We start from the raw sequence: 25,548 nt of genomic DNA on the forward strand, positions 1-25,548 counted from the left end.
ATGTGCAGCGCAGGCTAAACACCCAGCAAGTGGTACAGGTTCCCTTCTCAGATCAAGAGAATGCTGTCTTCAGAAGATGTGTGCAGCAGAGATTCCTGTACCTAGAAGAACCCAGCAGTGGGAGGGCCTGGGATGCCCTTCACACCTCCAACCCAGGACCCTGGAGGGGCAAAGGTGCTGCTCAGTGGGGGGCTGGGGCTCACGACCTTGGCAAATGACTGAACCTCTCATCCTGGATCTCCTTCTCGGTCCAGTGAGATCCTGGCACTGGGGGAGTGGGATCCCCTGGGAGTACACAAGTGCCCAGCATGGGTGGGTTCAAGCAATGACAGTTGTTTTGAATGAAATAAAACAAATAGGAAATCATTAACTCTGCTCAAAGGTCATGCTGCAGAGTCTGCATGCCCCGGAGGAGGCTGTGTCCAACAGTGGGTTCGAAAGGACCAGATTCCAGGCAGCTCCTGGGTGACTCACTTTGCCTCACTGGGGTTTACGTACCTCTAAATGGTGACAGAAGCTCTTACCTTGCCTACCTCGCAAGCTTCACCCTAAAGCTCAAATTACTGGAAGTACACAGAAGTTGTGAAATTTCATTCTTCTATAAAACGGCAAGCCCCTGTCTGCTGCCTGTGCGGACCCTGACAGAAACTACCCTAGATATTCTCTACCACTAAGCTCGGTGGAGGGCTAAGACTTGATTTCCATTTTCATAAATACACCTTAGTTTTGCACAGAAAAAAAAATTTTTCCTTGCACAAACACCATTTTCTCCAAACCTGGCACCAGCAAGGATCATGCCTGGCCCCTCACGCAGTACCTGTGATTCACCAAATATACTTCACCCACCTTCACAGCACTCAGAGGACGCTGGGACAGACAGCACACGCAACTCACCCAAAGTCACACCACTGGTAAGAGAGGCAAAGGAGGCCAGGTGTGGTGGCTCATGCCTGTAATCCCAACACTTTGGGAGGACAAGGCAGGCAGATCACCTGAGGTCCCGAGTTTGAGACCAGCCCAGCCAACATAGTGAAACCCCATCTCTACTAAAAATACAAAAATTAGCCAGGCATGGTGGTGCGTGCCTGTAATCCCAGCTACCTGGGAGGCTGAGGCACGAGAATCACTTGAATCCAGGAGGCGGAGGTTGCAGTGAGCTGAGATCGCGCCACTGCACTCCAGCCTGGGCAACAGAGCGAAACTCTGTCTCAAGAAAAAAAAAAAAAAAAAAGCACAGCCTTAAACTTGGGTGGTTTCTTGACTCCAGAGTTCAAGCTCCTAACAACTCCAAAAAAAGAGCTCCCGTTCCCCTGCCTGGGCCCCCACTGCCATGTGCTGAAAAAGAAAGCAAGTCAAAGCATTACTTGCCTCGAATTGCAAACAGACTCCACACAATCTTACTTATATAAATCAAGCCAAGCAGAGGCTTCCAGAGAAACCAACCCTGCCAGCCCCTGATCTTGGACTTCTGAACCTCTAGAACTGTGAGAAAGTTCTGTTGTTGAAGCCACCCGGTCTGTGGCACTTGGTTGTGGCAACCCTAGTGAATGAATGCACTGATGGACACTGCCCCACGATGAATCTGCAAATATTATCCTCACTCAGAGGGGCCAGACACATGGGGCACATGTGACATACGTCCACTGATCCAGAACACCCAGCACGGGTAAAGCCACAGTGACAGGAAGGGGGATGGGGGCTGCCAGGGGCTCTGGATGGAAGAATGGGAGGGATGCTTAGTGTGGATGAGGTTTCTTTCTTTTGGGGTGAGGAAAATGTTCTGGAACTAGACAGAAGTTGTAATCGCATAACATTATGTACTAAATAATCATGGAATCCTTCACTTTTAAATGGTTTTCTGTTCTGTGAATTTTATCTCAATAAAAAAACCTCTAAATTAAAAGTAAATAAATCTTTTAAAATGGTCCAAGCTGGGCATGGTGGCACATGCCTGTAGTCCTGGCTACTCGGGAGGCCAAGGTAGGAGGATCACTTGAGCCTAGGAGTTTGAGTCCAGCCTGAGCAACACAGTAAGACCCTGTCTTTACATTAATTAATTAAACTTTAAAAGATGATACAGATAAAATCTACTATTAGAATATGATGTGTGGAATGCCACAGTGAGGGGTTTGTTCAGCATGTCATAAGGAACAGGAAAGAGAAGAATGAATTTTGCTGTGGGTGACTTGGATGCAGCCCCCAACAGGGTGGGGCACTGCCCCTGCTGGGGAGGAGGGTAAAAACCATGCTGGAAAGAGGGGAAAGGAGGAGGTGGGTGCCTTCCAGGCAACGAGCGTGAGCCCAGGCGTGTATAGGGAACACGGATTTGGACCCCCTGAGGACCTGTGGGCTACTGGGAACCAAAAGACAGGGACTGGGTGGAGGGAAGCCTGGGGCAGTCTGGGTGCCTGTGGCCACCCTGGGCTGGACCTGCGGCTGGGGCTCCCCACGCCTGTTGAGTTCCCAAAATGCATGTGAAGCTTCAACGCTGATGTTCTAGGTCCCTTGCAAGAGAGTTGGATTTAGTAATTTAGGAGCTGGGAGCAGGAATCTACATTTCAAATAAAATACAGTATTTTTCAAAGCTCTCCAGGTGATTCTGGTGATTACCCTTTGGGAAAATCATTGATTGTGGGAAGGGTCTTTCCGTTTTACAGTGATGCTCTCCAACTACTAACTTTTAGATTAAAGAGGATTCATGATGCTCTGTATACTGTAAAAACAGAGAAGGGGCACTCCTTCATTTTCACAGGTTTTCCTAAAAAAGACTTATATTCAACCTTCACCTACATGGCAAGTTCAAAGAACCAGAAAAGCTAATTTTCCAATTATTAAAGATTGAAGATTTGTATAAACATATCTTTTTTTAAAAAATTATCCAAGTTATACAAAAAGGAAAACAAAATATGTAAAAATGAAGATAATACAAAAAGCCTTAGAATAACTAACAGGTGGCTACTTCCAAGTTTAGTACACATTCACCCTTTAAATTTCCTATCATTCTATGTAACTATGAGACTGTTGCCTAAATAATGCTGAGTACACATTTTCTAAGAGCATTATGTTTTCACTCTCATGATTCAAGGTCGACCGAAGTACAAATATTAAGCCACAGGAATGGCCATTTGAAAAGTGTGGAAATAAATTACATTTTTTACTTTCAACACCTGGTGTCACCAGCATCATGCAGTACCCGGCTCTGAGTGCTCTATGCCCGGGGCAGGGGGTGGGGGGCTGGGCCTGAACCCAGCAGAAGCCAGGCCTTTATGGGGGAGGGAAGCCCGAGGCCCAGGTCACCCTTCCAGAAGCAGCATTTTAACCACACTCCAGACCGCTACTATTCCCAGGGAACATACAGGTTTAAAGGGAGGTTGTGATGTTTGTTTTTAACTTCAAGCACAATGATGCAAGGAAAAGCCTGTTGTGATACAGACCTGGTATGCTCTCTCTGTAGTATTTCACAGGGAATGGCCGCCTCCTCCTTCCCAATCTTTGACCTTGTTCCCACTGCATATGTAGCTCTACCCCAAGAGCTCACAGTTCATCTTGTTTAGACTGGCTTGGTGAAATTAAAAATCTAAAATCTCAGGGAAAACTTCATTCTTTAAAATAATTTGTGCTCAGATCAGACTTTAAAAAACTGGGAGATTTCAAAAGGAAAGACACAATCCTTTAACCATCATGCTGAAAGATCAGAGTGTCAAAAGGGATTAGTTGCTATTTTAAAGCCTGGTCCAGTCAACCTACCTGACAATGTTAACAGCTTTCATTTGCACATCTGACTCCTGACAGTCAAGGCAAAGTAGTGCTTACGAAACATAACTGAAAAAATAACAGCCCTGATATTTCACAACTTTAAAACATGGTGCTGGTGACACCAGGTGTTTGAAACGAGGTCGCTGCCTTGTAGCTTTCACAGCAAAGGGATCCTGCAAAAGCATCTCTGCAGAAGCTGGTTTCTAATCACTCAGGTTAACCCCCCTTCCCTCCCCAACTGCTTGAGCAGTGTTTTACATTGATGATGATGCCCCTTTCTTCTTCCCCACTCAATTCTATCCTCTGTGAGCCTCTCCCAAATAGTTTCACTGCTGCTCCCCCTCAAAGCTAGAGTGATACCTCCAACATGCATGCCTGGTTGTGCCCCTGCCTGTCCAGCTGTGGGGACTTCTATGTGGCAAGCAGACTCTCACATGGCACCCACCAAGCCCATGCCTGGCATCCCTGTCCCTGTGTGATTCCTGCCCCCCTGAGCATGGGTTTAGTGACTGACTGCCAAGAAACACAATCCAGAGGAAGTGATGGGATTCAGTTATAAAAAGACTGCGGCTTCTGTCCTGGGGGCTCTCCTCCGCTCTCAGATGCCCCACTGTGAAGGAAGCCAGCTGCCATGCTATGAGCATTTCCATGGAGATGCCACGTAGAGAAGAAGTGAGGTCTCCACCAACAGCCAGAAAGGACCAAGGCATGCCAGCTGTCAGGTAAGCGAGCTCCAGGTCTCCCCAAGGATCAAGCCTGGAGAAGGCCACAGTACAGCCAGCACCTGAGTGCAGCCTGTGACAGACCCAAGTCAGAATCACACAGCTAAGCCACTCTTAGATCATGAGCCACAGAAACTGTGGGATAATTTTTGTTGTTTTCAGTCACTAATTTTGGGGGTGATTTGTTCCTCTGCAGTGGATAAGTCCAGAGGGCCAATCCAAATGTCTTCACGTGCTCACAAAGGCCAGTTGCCACTCAGCCATGACTCACACTGCCTGTGGTACTTTCTTTGCTTTCTAGGTTGCTACTGCCTTTCAGGCCCTTCACTCTTCACTCTTCAGCACTCTGCCTGGCAAAATCTTCCTTATGCTTCCAGGTTACTTCAAACACCATCATTCTGGTACCATGCCTCTGACCCTGAGCCCTAGAGGCAGAGCTGACACTGGGACACTGCAGCCCTTTGCCCCTCCTTGCCAGATTGCTGGGGGCCCGGGCACCAGCAACTCATGCTCCTCAGCTCTCAGCCCTGGTAACTGGGTGTGGTAGGTATTTAAGACATGTCTGCTCAGGGAGTAAACCACTGGTTAGTTGCCAACCTGATGCCCTTCATCCCTGAACATGGTCATGTCTGTTTCCCACAAGGACATCTGATCTCACTACACTACAACCTGTGACATCAGGGCATCAGCATTCGTGACTCAGTTTAGCACCTTCTCGCAGACAGTTTGAACTTTTTCCAACTGTCCTGATAACGTGCTTTACAGCAAAAGGGCCCAGTGCACAATCCCAATTGCATGTAGCTATGTCCTTTAGCCTCCTTCCATCTGGAACAATTCCTGCCCGTCTTTGGCATTCACGATCTTTTAAAGATTGCAGGCCATTGATTTGGTTGAATGTCCCTGAATTTGGTTTTGTCTGATGCTGTCTCCTGATTAGATTTGGATGGTATATCTTGAGCAGGAATCTTTCAGAAATGATGCTATGTTCTTCTCACTGCCTCCTATCAGACACATGATTTCAACTTGCTCCATTATTGATGACATTCACTCTGTTCACTTCAGATAGTGACTGCCAGGGTTCTCCACAGAGAAGTTACTCTTTTGCCCTTTATAGTTAAGTATTTTATGAAGAGCGATTTTGAAACCATGCAACATCTCATTCACCATCAAACCTGCCACTTGTTCATTTATTTATTTGTATCTACATGGACTTATGGTTTCCTATTATATCCAATGCTATCATTATTTCTTTTGATGCTTACATTGTCCCCTTTTGGACAGATGGGGTGAATTCCAGCAAGCTTCTCTGTCCCCTTGGCCCATCTTCCTCATTATTCCATTGCTTTCTGGTTCAAGATGTTCCAGGCTCATCTTAGACTTTCCCAGTCCCAGCCCTGGCATCAGCCCTCTCTCCAAAGAACTCTTGTTCTCTTGTAGCAAATGGTATTTAGATGCCAAGATCTGGGTGCAGGGTGTGCTGTCTTTGGGCTGCATCTGTCCACAACCCCAGTGCCAGCAGAATATATGCCTGTATCCACATATAAACATACATACATGCACACTTACATTCACTTCTTTACACCTTTACATCTATGTTCACTTCTATATCTGTCTACACTTATTGAAAACCATGAATTCACACAAACACACTCAACCCAAAGCATATCACAGGATTCATTCCAGTTTTCTGCATTTCTGTATTAATAACTCTCTTCTTTGACACTGGGAAACCTGGCTCCCACTAGCCTGAATGCAGTTATGTATCTGACTGATCCTTCTATGTGTTAACTAATTTCTAATCTCAGGTACCACCATCTCCCCTCAACAAGAGAAAAAAGGCTGGTGGAGCTCTAGCCATAATGTCACATTCAAAGGAGGTGGCATGAGGCAGGGCAGGTAAAGAACCAGGGCCCTACTTCCAATTGAATCGGGTTCCTTTTCAAAACCTCCCTGGAAGCCCCACACATTTCTGCTTACCTCTCATTCACCATAACTAGGCACATGGGTCACTGAATAAAACAGGACCAGTAATTAAGAAAGAAGAGAATGGATATTTGGTTGCAATCAGCAATTTCTACCAATCCCACTTTTTATATTTATTGGCCAACATCCTGCTGTGAGGGGTTACTGAAGACCTTGTATTAGTCTGTGCTCATGCTGCTAATAAAGACACCCAAGACTGCGTAATTTATAAAAGAAAGGTTTAATTGACTTACGTTCAGCATAGCTGAGGAGGCCTCAGGAAACTTACAATCATGGCAAAAGGGGAAGCAAACATGTCCTTCTTCACAAGGCAGTGGCATCAAGGAGAAGAATGAGTGCCCAGTGAAGGGGCAAGCCCCTTATAAAACCATCAGATTTCTTGAGAACTAACTCACTGTCATGAGACCAGGATAGGAGAAACCGTCCCCCATGATTCAATTAACTCCACCAGGTGCCTCCTGTGACACGTCAGGATTATGGGAACTACAATTCAAGATGAGATTTGGAACTACAATTTAAGATGAGGCAAACCATAACATCCCACTGCTGGCCCCTCCCAAATCATATGTCTTCACAATTCAAAACACAATCATGCCCTCCCAACAGTCCCTCAGTCTTAACTCATTCCAGCTTTAACTCAAAAGTGAAGTCCAAAGTCTCATCTGACACAAAGCAAGTCCCCTCTGCCCATGAGCCCACACAATCAAAATCAAGTTAGTTACTTCTTACATACAATGAAGGTACAGCCATTGGATAAATAAACCCATTCCAAATGGGATAAATTGGCCAAAACAAAGGGGCTACAGGCCCCATGGCAAGTCTGAAATCCAATAGGGCAATCATTAAATTTTAAAATTCCAAAATTATCTCCTTTGACTCCACGTTTCACATCCAGGGCATGCTGATTCAAGAGGTGGGCTCTCATGGCCTTGGGCAGCTCCACCCCTGTGGCTTTGCAGGGTACAGCCTCCCTCCCAGCTGCCTTCACAGACTGGCATTGAGTGTCTGCTGCTTTTCCAGGTGCACGGTGCAAGCCATTGGTGGTTCCACCACTCTGGAGTCTGAAGGACCCTTTTCCCAGAGCTCTACTAGGCAGTGCCCCAGTGGGGACTCTGTGTGGGGGCTCCAACCCCAAATTTCCCTTCTGCACTGCTCTAGCAGAGGTTCTCCATGAGGGCTCTGCCCCTGCAGCAAAGTTCTGCCTGGACATCCAGGTGCCTCTGTACATCCTCTGAAATCTAGGCAGAGGTTCCCAAACCTCAATTCTTGACTGCTATGTACCCACAGGCCCAACACCACGTGTAAGCTGCCAAGGCTTGGGGCTTGTACTCTCTGAAGCAATGGCCTGACCTTTACATTGGCCCCTTTTAGCCACAGGTGGAGCTGAAGCAACTGGGAGGCAGGGGAGCACCATGTCCCGAAGCTGCATAGCGCATGTGGGCCCTGGGCCCAGCCCACAGAAGCATTTTTCCCTCGTAGGCCTCCAGGCCTGTGATGGGAGGGGCTGCTGAGAATGTCTCTGATACGCCCTGGAGACATTTTCGCCACTGTCTTGGTGATTAACATTTGGCTTCTTGTTACTTATGCAAATTTCTGCAGTGGGCTTGAATTTCTCCCCAGAAAATAGGTTTTTCTTTTCCATCACATTGTCAGGCTGCACATTTTCCAAACTTTTATGGTCTGCTTCCTGTTGAATGCTTTGCTGCTTAGAAACTTCTACCACCAGATGCCCTAAATCACCTCTCTCAAGTTCAAAGTTCCATAGATCTCTAGGGCAGGGGCAAAATGCCACCAGTCTCTTTGATAAAGCATAACAAGAGTCACTTGTGCTCCAGTTCCCAACAAGTTCCTCATTTCCATCTGAGACCACCTCAGCCTGGACTTTATTGTCCATGTTGCTATCAGCATTTTGGACAGAGTCATTCAACAAGTCCCTAGGAAGTTCCACACTTTCCCACACCTTCCTGTCTTCTGAGCCCTCCAAGTCTCTAGGAAGTTCCAAACTTTCCCACATTTTCCTGTCTTCTTCTGAGCCCTCCAAATTGCTCCAATCTCTGCCTGTTACCCAGTTCCAAAGTGGTTTCCACATTTTTGGGTATCCTTATAGCAGCACCCCACTCTCTATGGTACAAATTTACTGTATTAGTCCATTCTCATACTGCTAATAAAGACATACCTGAGACTGGGTAATTTATAAAAGGAAGAGTTTTAATCGACTCATGTTCAGCATGGCTGAGGAGGCCTCAGGAGACTTACAATCATGGCAGAAGGGGAAGCAAACATGTCCTTCTTCACATGGTGGCATCAAGGGAAATGAGTGTCCCATGAAGGGGGAGGCCCCTTATAAAACCATCAGATCTCACGAGAACTAACTCACTATCACAAGAACAGGACTGGGGGAGCCGCTGCCATGATTCAGTTATCTCCACCTGCCCTCCCACGGCATGTGGGGATTATGGGAACTACAATTCAAGATGAGATTTGGGTGGAGACACAGCCAAATTATATCAGACCTCAAATTAATCTCTGGAAGCGGTCTGGGTCCTTTACCCATCCTCTAGGTTTATAAAACCCCAAGGAATGTCCCCTTCCGCCATGATTATAAGCTTCCTGAGGTCTCATCATCCATGCTGAACATGAGTCAATTAAACCTCTTTCCTTTATAAATTACCCAGTCTCAGGTATGTCTTTTTTAGCAGTATGAGAATAGACATACAGTAAATTTGTACCGCAGAGACTGGGGTGCTGCTATAAGGATACCCAAAAATGTGGAATCTTAGGCTTAAATGCCTGCTCAGATGATGTATTGCTACTTATTTGTTCATCTAATAATTCCATATGTAAGAAAATGTTGCAATTGGCCTCCCCGAGAGATTGCTGAGTCTCCAAGAAAACGACTCCCTATGAGGACAATTTATAGCCCTTGAGCTGCGTGAAAACACGGTGCCAGAACGGATCAAAGCTCCAGCCCAAAACACCATGGTATTAAAGAGATGGGGAAGCAGAGAGCAGTGACAACAGTCCTAGCTCTCTGCCAACCCAAAGCAAAGAAGGGAAAAAAGGGAAGATAACAGTGTCAAGGAGGATAACCTCAGATACATGGGAACTGGCACGTGAGAAGCACCCTTTTGTAAATAGGGAGATTTATTTTGCAAAATCCCCCAGCAGGCAAGCCTTGGCAATACATTTCAGATGAACTCATCCAAACTGATGCTGTGTCTTTGCAAGGAAAATTGAAAAGACTGTATTTAATGCAAAGATATTACAGTTTTTCTAGTGATCATATAGAAGTGCCATTCTTTGACATCGCTCTAATATCCTTCAGAACACAGATGTATATGCTGTGCAGCAGAAGAAAGTGTGGTGTGGACAGAGAACATACTTTCTTTTTTTAGTTTTAATTTTTGTAGAGATGGGGTCTCATTTGGCCAGGCTGGTTTCAAACTTCTAGCCTCAAGCAATCCTGCCACTTCAGCCTCCCAAAGTGCTAGGATTATAGGCACAAGCCACCGCACCCAGCCCAGAGGACACACTTTAGAACTAGATGTACTTCATTTCAAAGTCATGTAAAACCCTGCCATCTTTTAGCTGTGTGACCTTGTTCAGGGTGTTTCATCTCTCTGAACCTCAGTTCCAATTCCCAACAAATGGGGATAATAATGCCCACTTCAAACATTGATGTATGGAGATAATGTATGTATATATACATTCTGGCCCACACATGATTTCAATAACTCTTAGTCCCTCTGAGAGAAGGATAAATCACAGAACTACAAGGACTAAATAGAATATATCACAGATATAATAATGCATGGCATATATCTTGTATCCAATAAGTCTTATCCTTTTTTAACTTACTCGAACATACAAAAAGCCACACACTAGTTATCTGGTATGGTTGACTGGTGTTCTTTATTATGAAATTTAACCTTTTATGTACAGGAAAAACCTGTATAAGCCCTTCTCTGCATTAGTCTGCACAGTATACTAAAAATGACAAAGCTCATGCACGTTCCCAGCATCACCCAAGGGGTGGACGCAACCCAAGTGTCCACTGACAGAGGAAGCAATCAACAAAATGTGGCGTATACACACAATGGAATATTACGGAGCCTTGAAAAGACTAAAAGGAAGGAAATTCTGACCCATCCTACAACAAGGATAAGCCTTGAGAACACTATGTGAAGCAAAATAAGCCAGTCCACAAAAAGACAAATACTATAAGATTCCACTTTTATGACATACCTAGAGTAGTCAAATTCATACAGACAGGAAACAGAATGGTGATTAGCAGGAGCCGGGGGACGGGGAAAATGGGGAGTTGTTTAATGGATATAGAATTTTAGTTTTAAAAGATGAAAATGTTCTCAAGGTTGGTTGCACAACAATGTGAATATACCTAATACTACTGAACTGTACACTTAAAAATGGTTAAGATGGTAAAATTTATGTGTTAATGTTTAAAACATTTATTTTTGTAGACAGGGTCTTGCTATGTTGCCCAGGCTGGGGTGCAGTGGCTATTCACAGGTGTGATCATAGTGCACTGCGGCCTCAAACTCCTTGCCTCAAGGCATCCTCCTGCCTCAGCCTCCAGAGTAGCTGGGACTACAGGTGTGCACCACACCAGGATAAAAAACACTTTTCAGATGATGTAAGCTTTTCATAAGAACGCAGAGTACTCATACTGATTAACGATGAACTGTGCTGCAGGTACATTTACGCATTTTGCTGCCCAGAGCTGAATCTGTATCCAGCTTCAGGGTGTACTCTAGAACTTGCTTTCCTGAACAAATATCTGGGGTTTCTTAGGATATAGCTGCTAAAGGAAAAAAACAGAACTTGACATCTTTTGCTATATAATGGCATCTTTTATTAATACCCTTGGAGAAGCATAGGGTATTAAGGCTGGAAAAAGTTTAGAAAGTACATTTTAAAGTTGAATATGAAATCTACACTTCAATCCAACTAAAAGATTTTTCTAAGACCATATAAGTAGCAATCACAAGAAGAGTGGGAGAGAAGCGGCATCTTCCCAGTTTCCTCTACAATCCTCTTGACACCCACAGTCCACTGGACTTAGCTCTCCACAAGTCCTTACCTTTGAACTTCACTGTTTACTACGCTGCCACCAGGGGGCAGCAGCTATATTAGTCTGGTATTCTAAACACCCTGGACTAAGGCCCAATACTCTTCCATTACCCCTTCCCCCATCCCATGAAATATGTGCATATATGTGACTTCACTGAAACAATCTCAATGAGCCAGAAGTTTAAAAGAGACCCATACATAACTTTTTAATCAAAACAAAGACTTGAGTCCAATGGATGTAACATCCTTACTAATCCTTTACTATTTCTGATTTATTCCAATCCCAACAGATGTAATGGTAAATTAATATGTTAGGTTTTTTATTTGTTTGTTTTGAGAGACGGAGTCTCACTATGTTTCCCAGGCTGGTCTCAAACTCCTGGGCTCAAGCAATCCACATGCCTTAGCCTCCTAAAATGCTAGGATTACAGGTGAGGGCCACTGTGCTTGGCCTAATGTGTTAGTTTTAAAACAAAAACTACTCGACCACAGGATCAACAAGCAAAAAAACAAATAAACCCATTAAAAATGGGCAAAGGACATGAACAGACACTTCTGAAAAGAAGACACACAAGTGGCCAACAAACATACCCAAAAAAGCTTATCTTCACTAATCAGAGAAATGAAAATCAAAACCACAATGAGATACCATCTCACACCTGTCAAGATGGCATTATCAAAAAGTCAAAAAAAACAAAAAACAAAAAACAAACATGCTGGCGAGGCTGTGGAGAAAAGGGAATGATTGTACACTGTGGAAATGTCAATTAGTTCAGCTACTGTGGAAAGCAGTTTGGAGTTTTCAGAGAACTTAAAACAGACCTACCTAGCAATCCCATTACTGGGTACATATCCAAAGGAAAATAGATCATTCTACCAAAAAGACACATGCACTCTTATGTTCATTGCTGTACTATTCACAACAGCAAACACATGGAACCAACATAGGTGCCCATCAACAGTGGATTAGACAAAAAATGTGGCACATATACACCATGGACTACTACACAGCCGTAAAACAGAAAGAAATCATGTCCTTTGCAGCAACATGGATGCAGCCGGAGGCCATAAGCTTAACTGAATTAACACGGGAGCAGAAAACCTGGCCGGGCGTGGTGGCTCGTGCCTGTAATCCCAGCACTTTTTGGGAGGCTGAGGCGGGTGGAATCACTTGAGGTCAGGAGTTTGAGACCAGCCTGGCCAACATGGCAAAACCCCATCTCTACTAAAAATACAAAAATTAGCTGGGCGTGGTGGTGTGCACCTGTAGTTCTAGCTACTCAAGAGGCTGAGGCAGGAGAATCGATTGAACCTGGGAGGCAGAGGTTGAAGTGAGCTGAGATCGCACCACTGCACTCCAGCATGGGTGACAGAGCGAGACCCCATCTCAAAAAAGAAAGAAAACCAAATACCATGTTCTCACTTATAAGTGGGAGCTAAACACTGAGCACACATGGACATAAACCTGGGAGCAAGAGCCAATGAAGATACTAGAGCAGAGAAGGAAGGGAGGCAGGGGTTGAAAATGACCCACTGAGTACTATGTTCACTACCTGGGTACAATATGCTCTGTAAAAAACCTGCACAGGTACCTCCTGTATCTAAAATAAAAGCTGAAATAATAAAAAGAAATTAACAAAACTGCTTTCTCCAGAGTATCATATAATATATAAATCATACTTATGTATATTAAAAAAAGAGAAAGAAATCTATCCCATTTCTTTAACACTTGAAACCAAATCTTCCCTACACTTGGCCTCTGAGGTTTCAGCCACAGCAACCTCAAGAGCCCATCTGATGTCTGTCCTCAGTCTTCCTTTGTCAGCTCAGTTTTTCCTTTGTGATGTCCCTATATTAGAAAGGAAGGTCTGCCAATAGGTCGAACCCTCCAGCAACTTTTCAGAAGGAAAAACAGGGAGATTCAAGTCACGAAGTAAAACCTATATGCTACCGTTCTTCCAAGTAGACCACAGGAATCTCCATTCTGTGTCTTTTAAATACTACCACCAACTGAGAGCCTAAACCATAGCAGTTAACGGGTGAGGTCTGAATTTACAAAAGGACCTCCATTAGCAATGACCTGTGTACCCACAGACTTTCCCAGTTTCATCGCAGGGGAGGAGTGAGAGATGACAAACATTAACAGTGGCATTTTAGTAACTAATCTAGGAGTCAACTCCAGACTTTCAACCAATAGTGACCAGAAACTACTGTTCCTAAATCAGACAAACAGATAGAGGCATGATTTTTGTTTCACAAATTTCGAATCATTTTCTTCTTTGAGCTCACCATGTTTTAATAAGGAAAAAGGTATTCAAATGCAAGCTTTGACTACTGCTTCAGACACACTGGAGCAGCCCATTAAAAAAAACTATGATGGGATCAGCCCAGGCAACATAGCAAGGCTCCATCTCTACAAAAAATTTAAGTTAGCAGGATGTAGGTGGTGCACACCTGTGGTCCCAGCTACTTGGGAGGCTGAGACAAGAGGATCACTTGAGCCCAGGAGGTCGAGGCTGCAGTGAGCTGTGATTGTGCCATTGCACTCCAGCCTGGGTGACATAGTGAGACCCTGTCTAAAAAACAAACAAACAAACACTACAATGGTGTTTGCTACAGTTAAAGGGCATTCAAACAAATTACTCTCTGCTGACATCCAGTTTGTTCTCATGTAATCAACTATTCATCGACCAATCCAATCTAGCATAAAACTGATGGCAAAAGCAAACATGGCACTACTGTAACTAATGGTCAAATAGGAATGAGATGCTCAGGAATGAAATGCATATAATGAATGGATGTTGCATTGCAAAGTGCATTGTGAATTCAGATATTATTTTATAATACTTTGCCAAATATAATCTCTCAATTAGTGAGATTTAAGAATGACTCTCATCTATATAATATCCTGGCTTTATTTTTCAGTATACTTACCATATTTCAATGTAAAAAATCAGAAAACCAATATTTATTTTGAAAACAGGTATATAAATTTAACCCAATAACTTAGAATTATTAAAAACAAATTTTTATAATCTCAAAAACCTAATAAAAATAAAAATAACACATCTATTAGGATGGCTCAAATAAAGAAACACCAAATTGATAACATGAGATGCTGAGAAGGATGTGAAAGAATTGGAACTCTACCATTGCGGGTGGGAATGCAAAGCAGTACAGGCATGGTGGAAAGTTTCTTATAAAATTAAATCTAGAACTTTCTTACAAAATTATGACCCAGCAATTGCACTCCTAGGAATCTACCCTAGAAAGATGAAAACTTTTCTTCAGCTAAAAACCTGTATATAAGTGCTTACAGCAGCTGTATTCAAAATCACCAAAACTGTAAATAATCCAAAGGGCCCTCCACTGTGAACGGATACACACACTGCAATACGTCCAGATGATGGCGATAAGAAAGGACATACACACAGACAAATCTCAAAGGCGTTGTCGAAGTGAAAAGTCAGCCTCAAAGGTTGCATATTATATCATTTCATTTATATGACATTCTGGAAAAGGCAAAACATACGAAGATGAACAAATCAAAGCTGTCAGGGTTTGAGGAGTGGGTGGGTTGGACTACAAAGGGGCAGAAGGAGGGAGGGTTTGTTTTGTTTCCTGGCTTTTTGGCGATGGGACTGCTCTGTATACCGTTGGTGATGGCCAGTACAAGAATCCACACATTTTAAAGCTATTCACGTTGTACAAACAAGTTGGTTTTACTGTAAACTTAATAATAGTGAATGAAAGCATGAGAGCATACAACTACTCTAAAACAGTTTAAAAATGAAAGGTAAAAGAATAAGAACACTCTGAATGAAATTAATGCCTGGCATACAAAATTATTTTTAAAAGAGACAAGAGATACATAAACCAAATAAAATAGATGGGATTTAAAAATTGACTCGAATAAACCAACCGTACAGACTTTGTTTTAGAAAAATAGGCTGGGCAGTGGCTCACACCTGTAATCCCAGCACTTTGGGAGGCCGAGGACGGCGGATCACTTGAGACCAGGAGTTCAAGGCCAGCCTGGCCAACATGGTGAAACCCCATCTCTACTATAGATACAAAAATTAGCAGGGCGTGGTGGTGGGTGCCTGTAATCCCATCTACTCAGGAAGCTAAGGCAGGAGAATCATTTGAACCCAAGAGGCAGAGGTTGCAGTGAGCTGGGATCACGCCATTGCATCCCAGCCTGGGCGACAAGAGCGAGACTCCATCTCAAAAAAAAAATAAATAAATAAATAAAAAGAAAAAGAAAGGAAATTGGGATACAATATTAAAAGATATTAAGGAATATTTTTTCATTGTTGGATAGAATTATATTTATGTAAAAAACCCTCAAAATTCATAATAAAATATTTGGGGGTGAAATGACATGATTTCTGGCATTTGCTTCAAAACTCTAGAAACAAGCCAATAAAACTCCAAAACACAAAGGGAGGAGGGCACGTACAACAAGCATGGCAAAGCCAGTATGGTGCAGTGATCTCTGATCCCGGGTGGGTGGCACATGAGGGTTACTATACTCTGCTTTTGAGTATGTCTGGAAATGTTCACAGTAAAATGCTGAAAAGGGAAAAAAAAGAGAAGGGGAGAAGGAAAGTAGGGAGGGATGAAGGGGAGAAGGAAAGGAGGGAGGGTGGCAGGGAGGGAAGAAGGGTTCATCAACTGGGATGTCTCTATCGCTGCAGGAACCAAATTCAAGGCCAATTTGTACCTAATTGTTATGAATAAAGGGTGGGAATGATATTTTCACTTGCCTTTCTTCACCAGGGGTTCGTTATTTACTCAGGCACAACTAAAATATCAGAAGGGAAGGATAGGAAAGGGAAATGGATGTTTTCTAAGAGAACCCTGATCACAAAGTTGACTCTGAAAACCATTCATTTGATAAGGAGATACTGGCATCTGCGCGTCCACAGGGAAATGTCCCAACACCAAGTGCACTCCTCTTTTCCTCGCACGGTAGCGACTACCTTCACCTCTACAGCTCTAATCCCAAACACTGCCAATGGAGAGAGCGCCTCCCTGGACACAAGTTTGTTCGAGATGTCTTTGTTATAGATATTGTTTTTATTCTGCATAATGAAAACATCCACTTATGCCACCACTACACCGAAACCTGAGAGTCCAGAATGTGTCGCATTTGCGAAAGATATCTGCCAGTTAGCCCAGATGGAAAGTGACACAGAGGCTCGAGAAACCCAGTGAGAGGCAGGTAACCGAGCTTCTGGCAAGCTCCCATAGTCAGTACATTCATTTATATCCCAGCTGATCTTAAGCCCCGGAACCCTGGTTCTGCTGGCTTACCTGTGAGTCTACTTGACTTCTGTTGTAAAAGATCTTGCTGTTCACAATTCTTCCTAAAATTACCATGTTAACCAGGACTTAGACTTCGTAAATGTTCCCTGCAATGCCGTCAAACCATTTCTTTGTTCATTTATGAGATATACTAATCTCCTCTTATAAGTTTTTATTAGGCTTTTATAATCTGGATCTAACTTTGCAGAAAACCAAATCAAGGGAGGAAGAGTAATTCAAAGCAGGCAGTTATGATTATTTTCAATAATGGCTCAAAGAGCACTTTTCAAACCTCATTTCATGCTGGTAAGTTAATAAAACCATCATGAGATGTAAAAATATTAATTTTCTTTAACTTGCCTACTTCATACTCCCAAGTACACATGACAACAGCAGGAAGAGGTAATTAACACTCAAAAGCTTGAAAAGTAAATGTGGTCGTTTGAAAAACGGACAGGAACACAGCATAATATGGGGAGTATTCCCGCATATATTCTTCCTTACTCTAATTTACTCTGGCCTGACTCAGAACATCAGTTCTGTAAAAACACTCTCGACTAACTGGAAGTGAGTTCTTTCTTACTGGGTGCCCACTATGTGGAAGGCATGATGGTGGACTCCGAATGAGGAAGGCATGGTTCTCACCCAATCAGAGCTCACAGCCCTGCAGTGTTTAGGCTAGTATGCAAAAACAATTATGCAAGACAAAATAACATGAAATTCAAATAAAAGAGCAACTGCAGCAAAACCACCCCCAGGGTGCGGAGGCAGGAGTGCCCGCAGCTGTGGGGATAGGAGGGCCTAGGAGTTGTGAGGCTCAGCAGCTCAGTCTCTCCGACTTTCTCTTGCGTGTGTCTTGCCCCTCTCATCCTCCCCCAAGGCAAACCATAGGATCCAGAATTTCTCTTCCCCAGTGCGGGTGACAGGAACCAGAACCCCTTTCCCCAAAGCCAGCCATAAAACCTAAAAATACTACTCTAGCCTTCCCCATGCCTTTCTGTGTAACAGCTGGCCATAAAGACCTTGAACAATGAGACCTCATCCCAGAGGGTCTTGCCCCATTCCTGGAAGGAAGAAATGCTAAAACAGAGAGGCCAACAAGAACATGAGGAGACAGGCCTTGCTGGGCTTCCCCATTCGGTCTATTTCCATCAGCTCACACCCTTTTTTCCAATTGTATTTCCATATGGCGGTCTGTGCTTCTTCAAATCTAAGCAAAATCTGGAGAGTACACCCTGGGTCTCTGGGTCTTCATTCTGAAAGCTCCTATGTCATGTAAAACTATGACTGAACACGTGTTTTGCTTTTCTATTGTTAATCTTTGTCATAGGGGTATCAGCCATGACCCTTATGACGGGGTGGAGAGGGATCACCCCCTTTCCACCCCTACAGAGTGAATCAAAGAAGGTTCTGAGCACCGTTCTGCTGATGGAATTCACGTGTGGAACCTATGTCTCCTGTCAGCCCAAAGCCCCCTCCCTCCCTTCAGCGCTGAGGAAAGAGGGGCCTGCTGGGTCTAGACCTGATGGGTCTGCCTCGGTGTATAAGAGCAGCAGAAACACACCTCGGGGATTGGCACCTGGTCTTACTCTGCCAAAAATGCCTGGGGATCTGCTCTGATCCTGCGATGGCTGCTGCATCACAAAGTGAGGCTGACAGAACAAAGGTCCCCGGCAAACATGTCCATGCCCTAATCCCTGGAACCTTTGACTATGGCACCTCACACGGCAAAGGGACTTTGCACATGTGATTATTAGGGAAGCTGAGATGAGATCATCTTGGGCAATCTACATGGGCCCTGAATCCAATGGCAAATATCCTTATGAGAGACAGAAGAGAAGACAGACACCGAGGAGGGGGCCATGTGAAGACAGAGCAGAGCCGGGAGGTGTGCGGCCACTTGCTGAGGAATGCCTGGAGCCGCCAGAAGCTGAAAAAGGTAGGGAAGGACTTTCCATACAGCCTTTTGAGGGAGGGCAGCCCTGACAGCACCTTGATTTCTGGTTTTGGATTCTGTGAGCAGAGAATAAATTTTTGTTGCCTTAAGCTTCGGAGTTTGTGGTAATTTGCTATAGAAGCCCTAGCAAATGAACACAGTTACTAAGAACTCTTTTGTGTCAAGTCTGATAGCAAAGGTTGCCTTGGCTTAGGCAGAATAAAACAGCCAGGGCTCACAAGTGACGGAAGAACTGCCAGGGAGAAGCTATGAAATCTGCACCCTGTAGATCTGACTGGTAAGACGTTCTCAAGGTAGTAGGATCTCATTTCAGCCTGCCCAAAGAAACTGTTTCACCTGTTGGCCCAGTCCACAGTTACAAGACTAAAGGCAAAAGGAACTGTGTATATTAATAAAAACTGGGCTCTCGTTGATTCAGTGGTTCCCATAGGGCGAGACGGCAATTCCAACACTGTGATACACACGTATGTACTGAACAAGTAGGCAGATGAGCCACAGGCAACGGGAGCCACGTTTCTCACTGTTGGAGTGGGAGGTGAGAGACAGTAGGGAAAAGGCGAGAGTGATCCATGGGGTAAAGGATTAGGGCTGGAGACACCAGTGTGGACCCACAGAAACAAATGGTTCCATACAGAAGTATTTAGTGATATGTGTATATACACAGGTCAGTACACACAGACATTTCCTTGCTCCATCAGCTGAGAGGACCTAAAAGCAATGCCACCGCAGTCGAAATGAGCACACCAGCATCCAGCTTGTGGTTTCTAACACCATCTCCAACAGAGGGGACCAGGGTTCCCTAGAGAAACGGCCGAACCTAAGACTGGAGCAGGAAATACACAAGATGAATCTAGGGCATCTAGCAATATTGGAAAGCAGGAAGTGCTCAAAAATAAACAAACCCGCCAGCCCACAATGATGGGACAAGTTGAAGGGACACAAGAGACAATGGAACAGGCTCCCAATAGCCAAAGCAGGAACAATTGGAGAACAAAATATGGAGTACTGGATTAGAACCTAAAGTATAAAATAAGTATCTGTGAGTCCATAATGATATAAATGGCTGAGTAAATAAATGCAAGAAAACAGATAAACCTCTTGCACGGAAGAATTCCAAATAACATATGTAGACGCTTTCCCCTTAAGGAGATGAAGCCTAAATAACTCCTCCCTTCAGAAGTGCAGGCTGCTCACTGTGACTTCCTTTCAGAGCACAGTATGAAGGGAGGGGGAAAGTGTGACTTTACAGTGGAGAAACCTGCCAATCACTATTTCAGTCAGGTAATCAAGGTCAACAGCAAAAGAGAGAAGTCATGTAGATGGTATGTACACTTGATACAATGTAACAAAAATGACACTTTACCTCCATGGTCTTCCTCCCAATCCCCACACCCCTGTGTCAGTGACTCTGCGGGGTGAGGGCTAAAGCAAATAATAAATTATGCTGGGTTGTTGTGAACTGAGATTTCCGGAGTGGAAGAAAGGGGTATGGAGATAAGTTCTATGACATTAAGCAAAAACTTTGTAGTCCAGAAAAGACTTGGATGTTACCAGTATGCGCTCATGAAATATTTTATCTTGAACAATGGTTTTCCCTGTCTCTGTCCGTTGAAATGGCTTAAAAACAACTGCCACTCCAACAGCAACGAGCACCCTATTAGGGCCAGATTATGGTCTTTAAGTACCATTTTTCACTTAAAACAGCTAACCAGGGCTCCCTGAAGAAACAGCTGATTCCAGATTTGGGGCAATAAATCTGACCATAACTCCCTCTTACTGTTGGGAGGAACTTCAAAACTTGTGATGACCTACAGAATCCTCTCTGCCTGGCTCCCTCTCCAGTCCCATCTCCTCCCTGCCAAGGACTCAGCCACATTCACCTTCTTTTGTCTCCTCAAATCTGTGGTTGGCAGAATAACGGCTACCCAAAGATGTTTACATCCTAATCCCTGGAACCTATGAATATGTTACCTCCTATGCCAAAAGGGACTTTACAGATGTGAGGACCTTGAGGTGCAGAGATTAATCTGGATTATCCAAGTGGGCCCAATCTAATCAAATGAGGAATCCTTACAACTAGAAAACCTGTCCTGGATCAGATCAGACAGATGTGATGACAAAAGCAGGGTCAGAGAAGGGTAATTTGTTAGCTTTGAATATGGAGGAAAGGGCCAATAAGCCAAGGAATGCAGATGGCCTCTAGCAGCTGCAAAAAGGAAGAAAACAGATTCTCCCTAGAGCCTCCAGACAGCTGTTATTACACACATCTTTTTAATTAAAAAGTGCAAAATCACCCAGCTAGTAAGTGGCAGTGCCAGGATGAGAAGCCAGGCGGTCTGACACAGAAGTTGGTGCCCTTAACCATGATGCTAATATTTGTCTCCCACATAATAGAAATTCCAACACCTTTTTCATTTATTAACATGATACCCTCCAGTGTTCAGAATAGCTTAATAAATAGCTGCTGAACATGAATGAATGGGACAAAGATATAATTTCCCCCTGCTATTTTTTTTCTTAGTAAAAAAAACTGTTATGGAAAGTAAAATATGTACAAACTAGGGTAATGATAGAAGGAACTCTCAAATACTCATCTCCCAACTTCAACACTTAGCAACGTATGGCCAATCTTAATGCCAACATTAGTTTGGTATTATATTGTCTGGAAATACGCCCCCTTCAATAGTCTTTTTCAGAATCACATGTTCCCAGCTCTCATTACATTTTCATTTATCTGTGTTAACATGAATTTTAAAAAGAAACCTTAAAATGGGCAGGTCTTTCTAAGCAAAACACAAAACAAAGACACTGTAAAGGGGACATCGATATTTTTAACTACGTAAAATTAAAATTTTTTGCAAAGCCTAGAGATTGTATTACACAAAGTACAAAAAATAGGGTGGAAATAGTTATAGTATGTATGACAAAAGATTAGTATTCTCAATGTATAAATAATTCTTATAAATCAAAAGACAACCCCAGAGAAAAACAGATGCAGAAATGAACATACAGTTTCTCTACTATTCTTTCCTTCCCTTTCCCTCCTCCTTTAATTTTTTGAGACAGGGTCTCACTCTGTTGCCCAGGCTGGAGCACAGTGGCATAATCAGTGTAATCACAGCTCAATGCAGCCTCAATCTCCTGGGATCAAACAATCCTCCTGCCTCAGCCTCCTAAAGTGCTGGAATTATAGTACAAGCCACTGTACCTGGCCCCCCACCCTACTATTCTTAAATGACAGAGACAAGGGCTTCCAACTGGCACTATTTGTCAGCATACTTCTTGTGGTGCTCTAGAATTTGAGCAATGAACACTCTAGAACAGAGGCTAACAGTTCTCACCTGTAAGCTTGTTTCTTCAAGGAAGTGTTGCCTTAGAATCCAGATCCACAGTAAGCCTGAGAGTCTTAAAAACTTCTGACTTCAGAGTCTTCCACATGACTCAAGAAAAAGTAAGTCCACCTCACAAGGTGACCAGAAAGTCCATGGGGACCAAATATCCAGTTTTCAGTCCTGTTGGGAGGCGAGATAAGAGGAAGTCAACTGAAGAAAGTTAAACATTTAAGCAATAAGGGGCTTAAAAACAAACATAAATGACCTAACTCCCATTAGAAGGCAATCTCAGACCCTGGGCACATACCCAAGGAAGGAATATATTTATATTCAGTGCAAAAATGCAGTCCATATGCTTGAGGGGCCAAAGAATACCTTGAATAGAGGAACCTTCCCAGTGACCTAGAGAAAGGGTTCAAAGTTGTCAAGACCTCCTTGACAAAATGTGGTACATATACATAATGGAGTACTATTCAGCCATTAAAAAGGAGATCCTGTCATTTGCAACAATATGGTGGAGCTGGAGGTCATTATGTGACGTGAAATAACCCAGGCACAGAAAGACAAACTTTGCCTGTTCTTACTCATTTGTGGGAGACAAAAATTAAAACAACTGAACTCACTGAGATAGAGATCAGAATGATGGTTAACAGAGGCTAGGAAGGGTAGTAGGGGGGTTGGGGGAAAGCAGAGATGGATAATGGGTACAAAAACACAGAAAGCAGGAATAAGATCTAGTATTTGTAGCACAACAGGATGACTATAGTCAGTAATAATGTAACTGTACATTTAAAAATAACTAAGAGTATCATTAGATTGTAACACAAAAGATAAATGCTTGAGGTGATGGATACCCCATTTACCCTGATGTGATTATGACACATTGTATCTCATATACCCTGTAATGAGGGTTTATTATTATGCACTGTATCTCATATACACCTACTACTAGGTACCCACAAAAATTAACTATCAAAAAAGAACTATTTGAGAAATAACAGCTCTATATACTCTCCTACAAATAAGAAAAGTAAAAAGAAAAAGAAAAAAATGTCTTCTCAGCCATCAGGCAAAGCCGATTTTAGTAATGCTGAGCTCCTATTTTAGTAATGTTGAGCTTCTTTGATGAGGGTTTCCAAGTCTTTAAAGTCAGATAAATTTAGATTTAAAAAAAGTCAAACCACTTCTGAAGTAGACTTGCCAAAAATGGCGAGCATGAACCTAATTAAGCCTCTAGATCTAACTTCTAGTTTACAGGAAATACAGGGGATAGAGAAGCAAGCCAAACCATACTCCACGAAAAGCAGCCCAACAGATCCAGAATGTCAGGCACCCTACAGACAATCAACCAAGTAACATCGACAGTCATTGGTATTGAGGAAACCTGCCAAGGCTGCTCTAGACCTGGGTCAGCAAACCACAGCCTGCAGGTAAGTTCAGCCTGTGGGTGGATTTTAGAACACAAAAGCTTTGGAAATTAAGTATTATTGGAACACAGCCATGCTTATCCATTTACTATCACCCCTGGCTACTTCTGCATGACGATGGCAGAGCTGAGCAGTTGTGGCAGAGACCATAGGACCTGCAAAGCCTGAAAGAGCTGGTATCTGGCCCTTCACAGAGAAATTTGCCACCCCTGCCCTAGATTGAAAGAGCCAACAGCTGAGCACGGTGGCTCACGGCTGTAATCGCAGCACTTTGGGAGGCAGAGACAGGTGGATCACTTGAGTTCAGGAGTTCGAGACCAGTGTGACCAACATGGTGAAACCCCGTCTCTACTAAAAATACTAAAAACTTAGCTGGGCGTGGTGGCGTGCACCTGTAATCCCAGCTACTTGGGAGGCTGAGGCATGAGAATCACTTGAACCCAGGAGGCGGAGGTTACAGTGAGCCAAGATTGTGCCACTGCACTCCAGCCTGGGTGACAAGAGTGAGTGAGACTCTGTCTCGGGAAGAAAAAAAAAAAAAAAGACCAGCCTGGGCAACACCTGTCTCTACCAAAGGAAAAAAAAAAAAAAATACCTGGGCGTTGTGGCACATGCCTGTAATCCCAACTACTCAGGAGGCTGAGGTGGGAGGATGGCTTGAATCCAGGAGTTTGAGGTTACAATGAGCCATGATCTCAACAGAGCTGGATCCTGCCTCAAAAAATAAAATAAAAAGATAACAGATAGTCAACAAATTCTTGTTGGGATTTGGATTCAAACAAACCAACAGTAAAAATAAGTTCATTTTTGAGGTGATCAGGGAAATCTGATCATGGACTAGGTTTTAGAAAATGTTAAGGAATTATTGTCAATTTCATCAGGAGGTGATAATTGTATCATGATTACACAAGCAAATGCCCTTTCTCTGGAGAAGCATACCGGACAATTTAGGGGTGAAATGTTATGTTGTCTGGAATAAACTGCTTTAAACTGCTTCAGCCACAACCAAAAAAAAAGAAAAAAAAAAGATGAAGTGGATATGGCCAAATGAGACTTGTGAAGTCCATTTAATGGATATATGGAAATTCATTCTACTACTTTGCTGTGCTTTTATGTTTGCTTACAATTTTCCCAATAAGCAAAAAAAAAAAAAAAAAAAAAAATCAGAACCTTGATCAAAAAGTAGAGGTTATCACTGGAGAGCCTTGCTTTCCAGGCACCCCTACCCCCAACCCCACCCCTCCTCACACGGAGTCCAGCCTCAGCATGCCAGTTGTTCACCTTTCTCTGAACACACTGTCATTTTCAGCTTCTTATTTTTGCTCGTGGTGTCGGCCACCCTTTCCATTCCTCTGCCTATAAAAATCTGTTCTCTGCTTAAGGTCTCCCCTTCTCCGGGCCTTTTCCGGGCCCTCCAGTGAGTACTCGTCTCTCAGTTCCAACAGCACACTGCCTCTGGTTTCATTCTTCTCTACGTTCTAGCTATTTACCAGGTCTGTTACCTCATGATGCCATACAATCCCAAAGATTTCCAATAGCTGAGTCTTTTCTGTAAATCCATTTGAGGGGGTATCACGACGCCTTTTACGGAGCAAGCTCCGCAGTCCAGGGGCAGGTCCTCATGGCCTAAACACGGCTGCCTTATCCTGAGTAGTTTTACTGACAATAGAGCTTCAACTGAAGAATGAATTCCTGTTCAGCAGGACACTGGGCACTCATGTTTAATTGAGGCCTCTTAAAATTCCTAATAGATTTTGCCTAGATGGAGGATGTTCTAAAGAGGGCTGCGAATATTTCGTGTTTTTGTCCTCTTACTGTCACCTTTCCTTGGGTCCTGTCCTCTCTTCAAGCATGGCTGCACTACACTTCCACACCAGCCTGCCGGTGCCCTAATCCCTGGTAAGGGCCCTGGCTCGAGGTGGATACAAAGCCTCCCAATGACTTCACTTCAAGAATGGACACAGATTGGA

The 25,548-nt window shown here is 43.6% G+C and overlaps 1 protein-coding gene across 7 annotated transcripts in view; it reads right to left on the bottom strand.

Annotated features, from left to right (window-relative positions):
- Positions 1–25,548, bottom strand: part of GGACT (gamma-glutamylamine cyclotransferase) — a 79,861-nt gene that overhangs the window by 52,724 nt on the left and 1,589 nt on the right. For 3 of the 7 annotated variants that reach the window (XR_008493258.2, XR_010123614.1, XM_054445847.2), the window contains exon 2: positions 22,161–22,331. The gene's annotated coding sequence lies outside the window, so the exon portion shown is untranslated. Of the gene's footprint in view, positions 1–22,160; positions 22,364–24,173; positions 24,290–25,548 lie in introns of those variants that run through there. The other 4 variants (XR_008493259.2, XM_054445848.2, XR_010123615.1 and 1 more) reach the window with 2 other exon arrangements.

The sequence above is a fragment of the Pongo pygmaeus genome, chromosome 14 (assembly GCF_028885625.2).
Source record: "Pongo pygmaeus isolate AG05252 chromosome 14, NHGRI_mPonPyg2-v2.0_pri, whole genome shotgun sequence".
In the NCBI taxonomy this organism is placed as follows: domain Eukaryota; kingdom Metazoa; phylum Chordata; class Mammalia; order Primates; family Hominidae; genus Pongo; species Pongo pygmaeus.